Source organism: Sturnira hondurensis, unplaced genomic scaffold (genome assembly GCF_014824575.4).
Source record: "Sturnira hondurensis isolate 20B ecotype Veracruz unplaced genomic scaffold, ASM1482457v3 Scaffold0010428, whole genome shotgun sequence".
NCBI classification, from domain to species: domain Eukaryota; kingdom Metazoa; phylum Chordata; class Mammalia; order Chiroptera; family Phyllostomidae; genus Sturnira; species Sturnira hondurensis.
Genome location: NW_028083059.1, coordinates 5,921,069 through 5,933,578, shown reverse-complemented (window position 1 = coordinate 5,933,578; position 12,510 = coordinate 5,921,069). Strand labels below are relative to the sequence as shown.

At 39.8% G+C, this 12,510-nt stretch overlaps 1 non-coding gene across 1 annotated transcript; it reads right to left on the bottom strand.

Annotated features, from left to right (window-relative positions):
* Positions 1-7,948: 7,948 nt before the first annotated feature.
* On the bottom strand, positions 7,949-8,055 carry LOC118995897 (U6 spliceosomal RNA). Its single transcript, XR_005068381.1, has one exon. It is a non-coding gene; the product is annotated as a U6 spliceosomal RNA (small nuclear RNA).
* Positions 8,056-12,510: the final 4,455 nt, after the last annotated feature.

The following is a 12,510-nucleotide window of genomic DNA, read 5'->3' as shown; positions in this document are numbered from 1 at the left end:
ACATTAGCAAAACATTAACAAAACATTAACAAAATGTTGAACATTAACAAAACCTGATAGGTTTTGGGGGATTAACTTTGGGAGATTATCTTTGGGAAATTGTGGAAGGAAAAGACAGATAAAACAAAGAAAAATATAAATAATAGAATAGAAAATTAGCAAGTGAAGTTGATATAGAAATTTTTTAATCAAACGTTTACAAAAAGTTTTACAAAACTCAGGTGCTGTTGTTACATAATTAGGTTCAAATACGAGACTTGCAGTATGTTAAAAAATTAAGAATCAGAAGATGGAGACATAGAGCATATCTGCCTGGATTTTAGGTCAAGTATTTAACAGCAAAATTCTTCTTCTGTCACCGAAACTTGGGACTCTTCAAGATCTGAGATGACCTTGAGTATTTAAGTTGATATGTTCTTATGCTCATTATAATTCTTAGCTGTGGATATGGAGCTTATATGAGTTTTGCCCTGAGCCATGTGGCTCACTTGGTTGGGTGTCGTCCCACGAAGTGAAAGGTCACCAGTTCAATTCTGGTCAGGGCAAACATGCCTGGGGTGCAGGGTCAGTCTTGGTTGGGGCGCATGTGAGAGGCAACTGATTGATGTTTCTCTTTCACACGGATGTTTCTCTCCTTCTCTTTCTCCCTCCCTTCTCTCTCTAAACATAAATAAATAAAAGCTAGGAAAAAAGGGAATTGTATGAGTTTTGACACTTTAGAAGAAAACTTATGTGTACATCATCTAAATGATGCCTATAGGGAAATTTGACTATCCTTCTAGGGAAAAATAAAAGCTACCATGGAAAAAAATAAAAAAGGAGAAGCTTCTGCTCCTACGTGTAGGTCTAGATTTAGGATAGTCTGCTGCATGGGGGGGGGGGGTTGTGTTATGTTTAATAAATATTTTGTGCCAGGCAGTGTGCCATGTACTTACTGGGAATACAAGGATGACTGGATGCCTCTGTCTGCCAAGTGTCATTAATTCTGGTGGGAGGAGAGACAGAGACAAAGCATTTCAATGCAATTTGATCAGTGCTATGCACAGGGTGTGGCAGTATGTTAAAAAATACTGTGCACTGTGGGTTGCCACCCCTGTGACCATTTCTTCTTTGCAGTTGATAGAACTCTGATTTTGTTCAGGCTGGCAGGGTGTTCAGCTAAATTCTCACCTCCCTAGGCCCCCTTCATGCCCAGTGTGGCTGTGTGACAGAGATCTGATGGGTGGGACACATCCAGAGGGCTGATGAGGATGCCGTGGAGCTGATACCCCGATAAATGGGGATTGTCACAAGGGACAGTGCCCTTTGCCCTTGTGCTCACTTTGCACATAATGCCCAATGAAGCAGCAGTCATTTAAAAAAATAAAATTGTACATATTTAAGGTATGCAACATAAGGTTTAGATATGCACACACATAGAGAAGTGATTACTATAGCCAAGCTAATTAACATCTGTTTACTCACATAGTTAACCATAATTTTTGTGTATCAGATCTTCTGAAATCCCTCTTAGCATATTTCCAGTATGTAGTATAGCATTATTGACTATAACCATCACGCTGTACATTAGACCTCTAGACTTGCTCATCTTACATAACTGCAACTTTGTATCCTTTGACCATTATCAACCCCCCTTCCCTGCTCCTGGTAACCACAGTCCTACTCTCTGCTTCTAGGTAGATTCCACATATAAGTGAGATTAAGCAGTATTTTTTCTTTCTGTGTGTGGTCTGGTTCACTTAGCTTAATGCCCTCCAAGTTTACTCTACATTGTTGCAAAGGGCAAGATTTCTTTCCTAAGACTGAATAATATCCCTTTACATATATATATATATATATATATATATATATATATCCCAAAATTATTTCTTTACTGATGTGATGTTGCAAGAGGTAGGCACAAGGGAAAAGTAAAAGAATCTCAGAGGTGCTAGAGCTGATGTCACTGAGGTCCTGAATCAATGCCACCTGCTGTCTAAATCCAAAATCTCGTTATGTGAGAAAAATACATCTGTATTTGTTTTGAGCTGCTGTAAGGTAGGCTTTCTGCTACTTGCAACCCAAAACATTCCTAAACAAGACAGCTCCTATGGGCATGAAGGAAAGATATATTTTTTGCAGAATTCTAAGTAGCTGAGAGGAAGCTCTGTGCCTTCTGTTGTGTGGGAAGAATGTTTGGCAAAATGCCTCTTAATTTTTTTCTTGAGAGGTAATGTCTTCTTTATTTTTTATTGTTGTTCAATTACAGTTGTCTCATATTCCTCCTCGCTGCTCTCCCCTGACCTGTCACTCCCAAACCCCACCCTGCTCCCACAGTCAATCCCCATCCCATTGTTCATGCACATGGGTACTCTATATATATTCCTTGAATCACCCCTTCTCCTACTTTCCCCTGTTATCTCCCTCCCACCTCACCTCTGGTCATTGTCAGTTTGTTTATTCCACAGTCTTTGTTTCCATTCATTTGTTTGTTTTGTTGACTGGGTTCCACTTATAAGTGAGATCATATGGTATTTGTCTTTTGCTGCCTGGCTTATTTCACTTAGCATGATACTCTCCAGTTCCATTCATTACATCACAAAAGGTAGGAGTTCCTTCTTTCTTTCTCTTGGGTAGCATTCCATTGTGTAAACGTACCATAGTTTTTTGATCCACTCATTTACTGATGGGCACTTAGGTTGCTTCTAGTACTTGGCTATTATAAATAACGCTGCTGTGAACATTGGGGTACATATGTTCTTCTGAACTGGTGATTCAGGATTCTTAGGATATAATCCCAGCAGTGCAATCACTGGATCAAAAGGCAGTTCCATCTTTAGTTTTTTGAGGAAACTCCATACTGTTTTCTACAGTGGCTGCAGCAGTCTGCATTTCCACCAACAGTACACTAGGTATCTTAATTTTCAATGACAACATTCTCTTCAATCACCTATACTTCAGAACCCCACTCAGTCTGCAATTAAGAGAAAAAGAAAACTTAGATGGACCTGTCTCTTGGGAGATTCCAGTCTACTTTGAGACATGTTCCCCCAGAATCTTCCATGACCTAAAGACAGTCTCCAAGTAAGGGCCAACCAAACTAGTCACTCTGTCATGTGACAGACTCCGTGTTGAGGGATCTAGGTTGAGAGCTCACAGTTTCCTCTGAATTAGATCACACCAGAGCCATCCACATTTCAGGCTGAACTCTTGCCATGTTTTCCAGAAGCAGGGCCTTAGAAACCCTGACTGTAGCCAGATTCACAGCTGTGCAGCTGCCAAGACTAACAGACTAGTAGACAGTCTTCCTGCTGCCCTCGAAGGTCCCAAAGAGATACCTGCTTTTTCCAGTAATTCACTTCTGTCTCTCTGTCTTGCCCTTTTCTTTCTCAGGCTCAAGTTGAGAGTCTCACAGATGGCTTTGGGGAAAACAACTGCTTGTTCTCAAACGAACTGTTGGGAGACACATTCCTGCTCCCTCCCTTCCTCTCTCAGAGTTCTTGGCTGGCCTTGGCCCTGACTCCAGGAGATCATGACGCTGCTGCCTCCCTCTGCAAGTCCCCATACCTTTCAGCAGTTCTGCTGGCAGCCAGGGCTGCTGGCGTTTACATTTTTCTTCTAAGTAGCTTGGCAAATTGGAGCCTTTGCTTTTCTGTTTTAAAGCCTGGCTTTTAATTCTGGGCTGAAGGGAGCATTCAGCATTGTGCCCGTGAGCCCACAAACCCCAGGGAGTTCTCCCATGCTTACCTGTAACCTCCAAGGTGTGGTTCAGGGTATAAAACAAACCACCCAAGTGAGCTGGTTTGAACTGGAGCCCCATTCATGGGGAGGTGAGGCAGGACAATTTGGGTGCCCACAGTCCATGAGCTGGCATTGAAGGCTGGAAGAGAAGCCCTGGGATACCCACAAAAATGCTCTGTCTATGATGTAAAATAAGGTCAAGCACAGTTTGTGTTCCCAGGTTTAGTTTCAGTGGATTGGAGGCAGGTGAGGAGACCAGGGATTTTAAAGCAACCACTTCGACAAAGCTGATCTACATGCTGTCAAAGGTGAAAATAACCACTAGGATAAAAAGCAAGTAATGTCTGACATTCATAAGAGACCAAGAGTGTGTTAAAACATGGTCTTCTATTTGGGTTTTCATTTCCACAGGAATAAATAGAAACTGACCCTGCGTAAGCCTTATTTCTGATTCTGGTCAAAATTGGCTTCATGTATCATTTTGCATTTTAGCTTTTCACTGGAAACTTGGGAATAAACATATATGCTCTTCTAAGGGTTGTTCTGAAGCTTATGCATTGCATTATGCATAATGTAAGTGCATTGCATTATGCAAAGCATAGTACTGATGTCTTCGAGAGAACTTTATAATCCGACAAGTTCACTTTTCCCTCTCTCTCTCCTTCCTCCCTTCCTTCCCTGTCTACTTCCCTCCCTTCTATTCTTCCTTCCTTTTTCCCTTGCTTTTTTCACTAAAATATCTACCCAGGAATCAAATAAGAAAATTCTGTCATAAAACAAAAGGCATAAAAACAAAGCCCGGAAAAGTATAAGTCAGTATTTCTTTCTGAGCATAACTAGCTATTGGGGCTGAGAGGAGGCAGAACTGCTGAAACAGTTGGCCTTTACAGACTTCTAGGGAATCCACTCCTTGCTTGCAGAACTGCAGGGCAGACACAGTCTGTGTACTTTCCTCCTCTCTGTCTTTCCCTTGGTGGGGCTGGGAGGGGGCTTGAATCCAGAGGTAAGAATAACTAACTGGCCATCACTGAATGGGTAGGTGGATCCTTTTGGAAAACTGAGGCTACTGGTAACTAGAACTTGAATTCAGGGCTTCAGAGAAAAGGGCACCTGGTTCTGCTATTCACCAATATCCACTTTCAGATCTATAGAGACTGCAATCCCACATCCTTTAAAGTTGGGCATCACCTAGAGGGGACCTTAAATGACCAATGAAATGCAAACAGGAGTGACAGGTATTATTTCTAATCCCAATGGCTGGTGTGGGACTGTCCTGCTCTCTCTCTCCCACTGCCATGCTGACCAAGGGCCTTGTGTTGTCAGGTCAGACAGTTGAGGGGAGCAGAGACTGCGAGGCTGGACTGCAGAGTCACCACAGGAGGGACAGTTGTCCTGGAGAGTGTCCTCCACTAGAGTGTTTTGTGTGGACAGGAAGTCAGCCTTTGTGGTGTTGGGTGGGGTAGCACAGCAGCTTAATGGCCCACGCCGAATGGTATACAGAGAGTATGGAGAGCAAACTTAGGCTCTTCATTTGGTGGCTTTCCTTACACTCGGCCCACTTCTAAGCAGCCAAACCACTGCAAAGTGTCCCGCTTCTCTTCTGTTTTCCTCTCTCCCAAGCCCAGAGCAGCAGCTGTGTGGAGGGTTGTGGCTGTGGTAAATGAATGGGGGGAAATGGTTACTCCTCTTCCCTTTGGAATTAGTCTTCTCACATAAATGGTTCACATACTAGTGGTCTCCACAGATGCCAAGCATGTGTTCTCAGGTGCTTCCTCTATGCCACATGCAGCCTCATCCCAATGCATAAACAGGAGACACAGACCCAACTGCCCTGCATCTCTCCACAGAGCCAGAAGGCTCTGTAACACTTCAGGAGGCCCAGGGTCCTGTTTGGAAAATAGCAGACCTGATGTGTGCCACCCACATACCCAGCTCTTGCAGAAGTGATGCAGCCACAAGGTAAAAGAACCTCCACAGCTATTTCCTGGTAAGGGATGATGAATGTGGTTTGGTCTTTTTCTTTCTCCCAGAGTATGGAAACAGTATATCTCCAGTGATTTAGCAAGGGATAGTGCCCGAGAGGTAGTCTGTAATTCCTGTGGGTTTGCTTACCATTATCCTCATTCTGCATTTTCCTGCAATATTCTGTCCCTGAGGTTTTTAGAGTTTGTATCACAATTTTGATAGAGACATGTATTGGCTTATTTAATTGAGTGTAATCATAGTTTAATGTAATCTTCCTTAGCATTTATTTAAAAACTGATAACCATATTTAAATATGTGTAAAATATATTAATTACAACTTATACACTGATTAAAAGATGTTAGTTAGCATTAAAAATATATTCAAACCAAAAAATGGAGATTTCAAGTTGTGCGATGACCCCATATTGATTGGCGATGAGCAAAACCCCTGTGGCAGGGTTTGGATGAACCCTTGCTTATGCTGACTTGGGGGACATAGATACACCTCTCTGTGTCCAGTTTCTGTTTACTCAAATTTCATATTTGGGAATTCGATCTTGACTCATGAGGGTGAATTTCAGATGAAAATTGTAATACGGATATTAAGTTTATACACAGATTTGAGCTAAATTCTACCCTTCGCTGTGCTCAGACAACCTTCATGGCTTTGATAGAAAAACTTGCCAGCACATGTGTGGACAGGATTTGGCCAGAGCTGGCTGGATCTGAGAGGTAGCCATGGACAGAACTGGAAGTTGCTTAGTCCATTAGTGAATTCTCAGATTATTCACTGCAAGCATCTTTTTTGCCTGGGGCTGCTAGTCGAGACTAATAAAGCCCAAAGGGACTCTGAAATCTGTGAAATGAACTACCCAACTTCTTAGGCTGGATGAGAATCAAGGTGCAATAATTGAGTGTGTCTCAGCCTCTGTCTGTCTTAGAGAGTTTGCCAAGATTAGTCCTTGTCTGAAGTCTGTAAAGGAAGAATTGTCTAGCTTGACTCACCAGGAAGAATTGGTCTTCAAACCGCGACCTTTGGCAGCAGTTAAGACTAGGGGAGGGCAGGAAAAGTAGAAGTTTCTCAGTGCAGACATTCCTATTGCCCCTCTTAGATCCCCTTAGACAGATGGCTATCCATAAAATTGTTCCTTCCACGTGTTTATTGTTCAGTGTGATAGACAGACATACTTATTAAAGAGTTTATTAGCAATGGGATACCAATGAGCCTTTGCATGTTTAAATAATGAGCTTAAGGAAAACTCCTTTTTGAAAAAATATATTTATTTTAGCTTTTTAGTTTTCAATTACAGTTTACATTCAATATTATTTTATATTAGTTTCAACTGTATAGCATAGTGGTTAGATAATCATATGCTTTACAAAATGGTCCCCCCAATATTTCAAGTACCCACCTGGCACTGTACATAGTTATTACAATATTATTGACTCTATTCCTCATTCTGTGCTTTATATCTCTGTGACTATTTTGTGACTACTAATTCGTACTTCTTAATCCCTTCACCTTTTTCATTCAGCTCCCCTCCAGCAGCCCCTCCAACTCTGGTAACCATCTGATCTATATCTGTGAATCTGTTTCTATTATTTTGTTTACTCATTTATTTTGCTCTTAATACTTCACATATAGGTTGCTTCCAACTCTTAGCTGTCGTAAATTGTGCTGCTATGAACATCGGGGTGCATAGGAAGCAACCTAGATGCCCATCGGTAAATGACTGGATCAAAAAGCTATGGTACATTTACACAATGGAATTCTATGCTGCTGCAGAAAGGAAGAAGGAGCTCCTACCTTTTGCAACATCATGGATGGAACTGGAGAGCATTATGTTGAGTGAAATAAGCCAGGTGGTGAAAGACAAATACCATATGATCTCACCTTTGACAGGAATCTAAACAACAAAATGAACAAGCAAGCAAAATATGACCAATGACACTCAAATACAGAGCAGGCTGACAGGGTCTAGAGAGGAAAGGGGAGAGAATCATAGGGGAAAAGGGATGGACTCACATTAATAAGTATAAAGGACACATGGACAATAATTAAGGTGGGGGTGGAAATGGGAGGGAGGTGGGGAGCATTGGGGGGGGAGGCAGGGCAGGGAATATAAAACAGAAAACTGTACTTGAATAAGAATTAAAGAAAAAAAGATTTCACATATAAATAAAATTACATGCTGTTTGTCTTTCTCTGTCTGGCTTATTTTACTTACCACAATACCCTGTAGATAGATCCATCCATTTTGTCAAAAATATGGAATGCTTCAAAAATTAGCACATCATCTTTGAATAGGGGCCATGCTCACCTTCTCTGTATCACTCTAATTTTTATGTATGTGCTGCCAAAGCCAGCACATTAAGAAGAAATTCTTAATTAAGATCAGTCCATACTAAAATTTCGCAGATTCAAAAAGACTTCATTGGCTTACTCCAAGGGGCAATTCTACTGAGTTGGAATAACATTCTAATGAACAAACTAAACTAACAAAGAAAATGGGGACAGACTCAGAGATGGAGAACAGGATGACAGCTAAGGTTGGGGGAAGGCTAGGTGCTGGAGGGATTGAGCAAAAAGGAAAAAGGACTTGTGGGCATGGATGACAATGTGGTGATTGCCTGGGGGAGGAGGATATAAGGGAGCTAAATGGTAATGGAAAAATACAATGAAGATTAAATTTAAAAAATGTAATAGTATAGGCTAAGTTATGCTTGGTAACACACAGTTCCAACATTTTGGAGGTTTAAGACATTTGCTCAAATTATCTGTTCATTGTAGGTTGGCTTCTGCAGGAGAGAGCTGGGAGATCTGTTCAATGTCTTATGCCAGGAAATAGGCATATAGACTCATGTAGGAGAGGCTACATGTTCATGTGGCCAGATTGTCAAGACAAAAAAAAAAGGAGGGCCCTGACTGGTGTGGCTCAGTGGATTGAGCAACTGCCTGTGAACCAAAGGGTTGCTGGATTGATTCCCAGTCAGGGCACATGCCTGGGTTGCAGGCCAGGTCCCCAGTAGGGGTCGAATGAAAGGCCACCACACATTGATGTTTCTCTCTCTCTCTTTCTCCCTCCCTTTCCTTCTGTCTAAAAATAAATGAATAAAATATTTAAAAAATAAAGAAAGAAAAAAGGAGGGAGGGAGAGCACAAGAAAAGAAGGCAGATCACACATTGATTTTTATAGCTTTCTTTTGGAAGTGACACACGTCACATTTGTTCACATGTCATTGCTGAAAACATTTAGATAGCCACACCCAACTTCAAGGGAAAGGAAGTATATCCCTAAAAATTTCTCAGGAGAACTAGAAATATTTGGTAAACAACTTCAATGACCACCACATAGGATTCTTTATTCATGCTAATTGACCTAAACTCAGTAAATGCTGAAGTATATTTTAATAAGGAGTTCATCCATCGAGCCCTTGTGTCTCGTACAGGCATCTAGACTTTGACATGTACTCCTTTGTTTCTTCATAGGCATGAAAAAAAAGCTTAGATACAGCATCAAAGTTTAAAGGAGCAAGTGGTTAGATAGCACTCAGAGTAACTCTCTTCTGGGGGCATAACAAGAAGGGGCCAGGGAATAAGCAAGTCAAGAGGACAACCATGGTATAGTTTATTTTATTAAGCTTTTTTAAACTGTAATTTTTCTATTATCACTTAGTCTCCTTATACCCCACCCCAATGTTGTCCATGAGTCCTTTTCGAAAAGGACAGGGTTTGGAGTCAGAAGACGATTTTAAGCTCTATATGGCTCTGCTGGCTAAGTAATTGTGTGTCCATTGTTTACCTTGTAAGAGCCTTAGATTCTCCACCTGGAAGGTATTGTAAATAATTAAATGGATATTGCATGTAAATACTCTGTGACTCATAAGCACCATGCAACTATCATAGAATAGAAGAATACACTATTTTGAGCTTTGGGCATATCTAAACTGTGTCCAGATTTTAATGAATTCCTGATTTTGTCTCAGAGAACAAAATTGGCATTTGGTATGTCACCAACCCATATCAATTTTATGTGTCAGCAACTCTAATTTTAAATCTATAAAGCCTAAAATAATAAAGAAAATAGAGAATTATTTTATACCACAATACCTATAGGCCATATCAGTGGCCAGCACTGAACAGAGAAACCAGCTGAATAATGAGTAAAGTACTAAAACAGAGAACAAATTCTGTACAGGAAATGAACAGGACAGAAAATGAAGTGTAATTGGAGGAAGGCAAAGTAAAACATAGTGAAACCAAAATGTAGGTTGCTGTATCTTTACATCTGATGTTATTACATTATAAACCTATACATTATGTGCAAACTCCCTTCTGTATTATATCCCTCAAGTTTGGATATGTAGGGTTATTTGCTCATATTGTGGACTTACTCATTGCAAATTAGGTCTTGGATTTTTTTGTCATAATTAAAGCTTAAAGTCTATCTTTTTTCCCTCTCTCTGTCTCTCTCTTTGTTTCTATTATACTTATTAATTATAGCTTCTAAATCTCAGGTAGAATACTGGTATTAGGAATATCAATGTATTTAGAATGTTTTCCTTACCATAGAAGGATGCAAAAACAAGAGATGGTAATGAGATGATGTTGTAATACATGCAGAGATAAAACACTATAAGAGCAAGAAAAAGAAATTATGTAACTATATTTAGGGAGGTCAGGGAAGGAATCACAGAGAAAGGGACATTTGAATTGGGTTCACTGCCTAAGAAGAAAAGTGCAGAAATAAATTCTAGGTAGAAAAAACAACATTATGCCTCTTGAATGTCAATTAATTTAAATTCTCTTAAATGCAAAACTTTTGTGGAGAGGTGAGGTTCCAAAGATAGGCAACAATCGTGACCATTATAATCTTTGTGGGCCGTGGCCAAAAATTTTATGGTGCACCCCAAGTGGACTTTAAAATGGCTGAAAAAAGGGCTAACATTTATTTTTAATGACATGTCCATTTCATAATATTACAAATGCAAAAAATACTGATTCTCAAATTTATGAATTTGTGAATTACTATATTACTCTATGTATTTATATCTAAAATTAACTCCGTACTTTGGCTCATCTATGTGATCAAGATTACCTTTATAATGTGGCAAAGGCCCTGCCCTGATCTGCAAGTCATTTCATAAAAGTACCAGTCTATTAGGGAACCTTAGTTGACATGTCCACATACTCAGTATTTTAACTCCAAAGCATTTTAGCGTGATTCACTTCTTGGAGTTGTGCTTGACTTTCGTGTAATCGTTATAAACACACAGACACAGGGAATGTCCTTGAGATTTTTCCATTGTGTAAACCAGTGCTGAAAGCACTCAAAATGAATGAAGCTGGCATGCAATTTCTTTCACTTTCCAATGCCACCTCAGTGTTGCCAACAACCCTAAGTGCTGAACAAGCTAAATTTTGGTAGTCAAAGGACCAAAGGGTTTTAACTTTTCAGAGTGAGTTCAATTTGTCGCATGTTATGATAATAAATACCTTTGGAAAAAAGCAAGCATAAACTAATGACCATGATTCAGAGTGCAAGTGCATTAACAAGCTGGAAACATTTTGGTCATTATTTCTGGATTCTTTAAAAGAAAACTCAGTAATACATGCCCTCTTTTTTGTAACTTTAACCTTTATGCAGACTTCATAGACTAATATGCTTATAGTACTTAGTATTTAAATTTAATATAAGCTATAGTAATGAGGTATTTTGTTTGGGTATGCAAATGAATCTTAATCAAGATTAATGAACTATATGACTAAGACTGTAAAATATATTTTTTCATTAAAAATTGCATAAGACCAATAAACGGTGTAATACCTTCTAAGTAAGATTATGATGTCTTTGAGACATTGGATTAAGTCCTATAGGAGGGTAAATGAAAAGCCAAACTTGAAAAATGGTCATTGGATTTAGTGAGTAGAGAAGGAACACATAAGAATAAAGTTTTAGTTAAGTATTGGCAGGTGACAGACAATACTTCTATAGGATGATAAGAAAAGGATTAAGCTAATTTTCCTTATCTCTGTAAGCCTTTGTCTTGTTCCAGTTAAACCCCAGCTAGTCAGTTCACCCCCACCCCTTACTCCCTTGAACCTAGCTATCTAGCCTTAGAGAAAGAACAGAAAGAACATAGGATGAGGGGATAACTAAGGTGAGCTAATTTTTTTTAATCTTGAGGACATTTGCTAGATCCTAATAATTTTTCCCTTTGGGAAATGTAACTGATTCGCAACTGGGCCTGCAGATTGACTTTCATTTAGGCATTGAGCCACTTCTGGGGAGAAAGTGAAAGAAGTAATGTGGTTTTAGCAGTCCTAGGAGGCTGGAGAGACAAACCAAAAGCTTTCTAAGGGCTTCTTCAAATGCAAAGCTAAATGACCACATGTGAATGAGACACTGGTTCAGTTCTACAGATCTGCAGCAGCACTGGAGGAAGATAGGGAAGGAAGTCTGAAAGCTTCAAAAAGACAAAGTGAAATAAAAGATACACCAGGGGGAATGAGCCAGTTAAGTTCTCCATTAGTTTTTCAATCAAGATATTTTCTAGGTTACTATGATGCTTGGAATGGGAGGCTGAAGACTGGTCTGGAAATTTATGAACAAAAGAGGCAGAAATCCTGAAGTGGTTCAGGTTTGAGGAAAAAGAGACCAACTTGGCTGTCAGTCAAAAAGCTTGAAATAACCCTTCTCAAGGAAGAAGGTTGAAACATGTGTAGACTGAGACTCTACCATCCATCTACTACTCAGACCAATTTCTGTTTGGCTAGTATAATCAGCTTCTTACTTGAACTGCATTATAGAGGAAAGGAGAAAC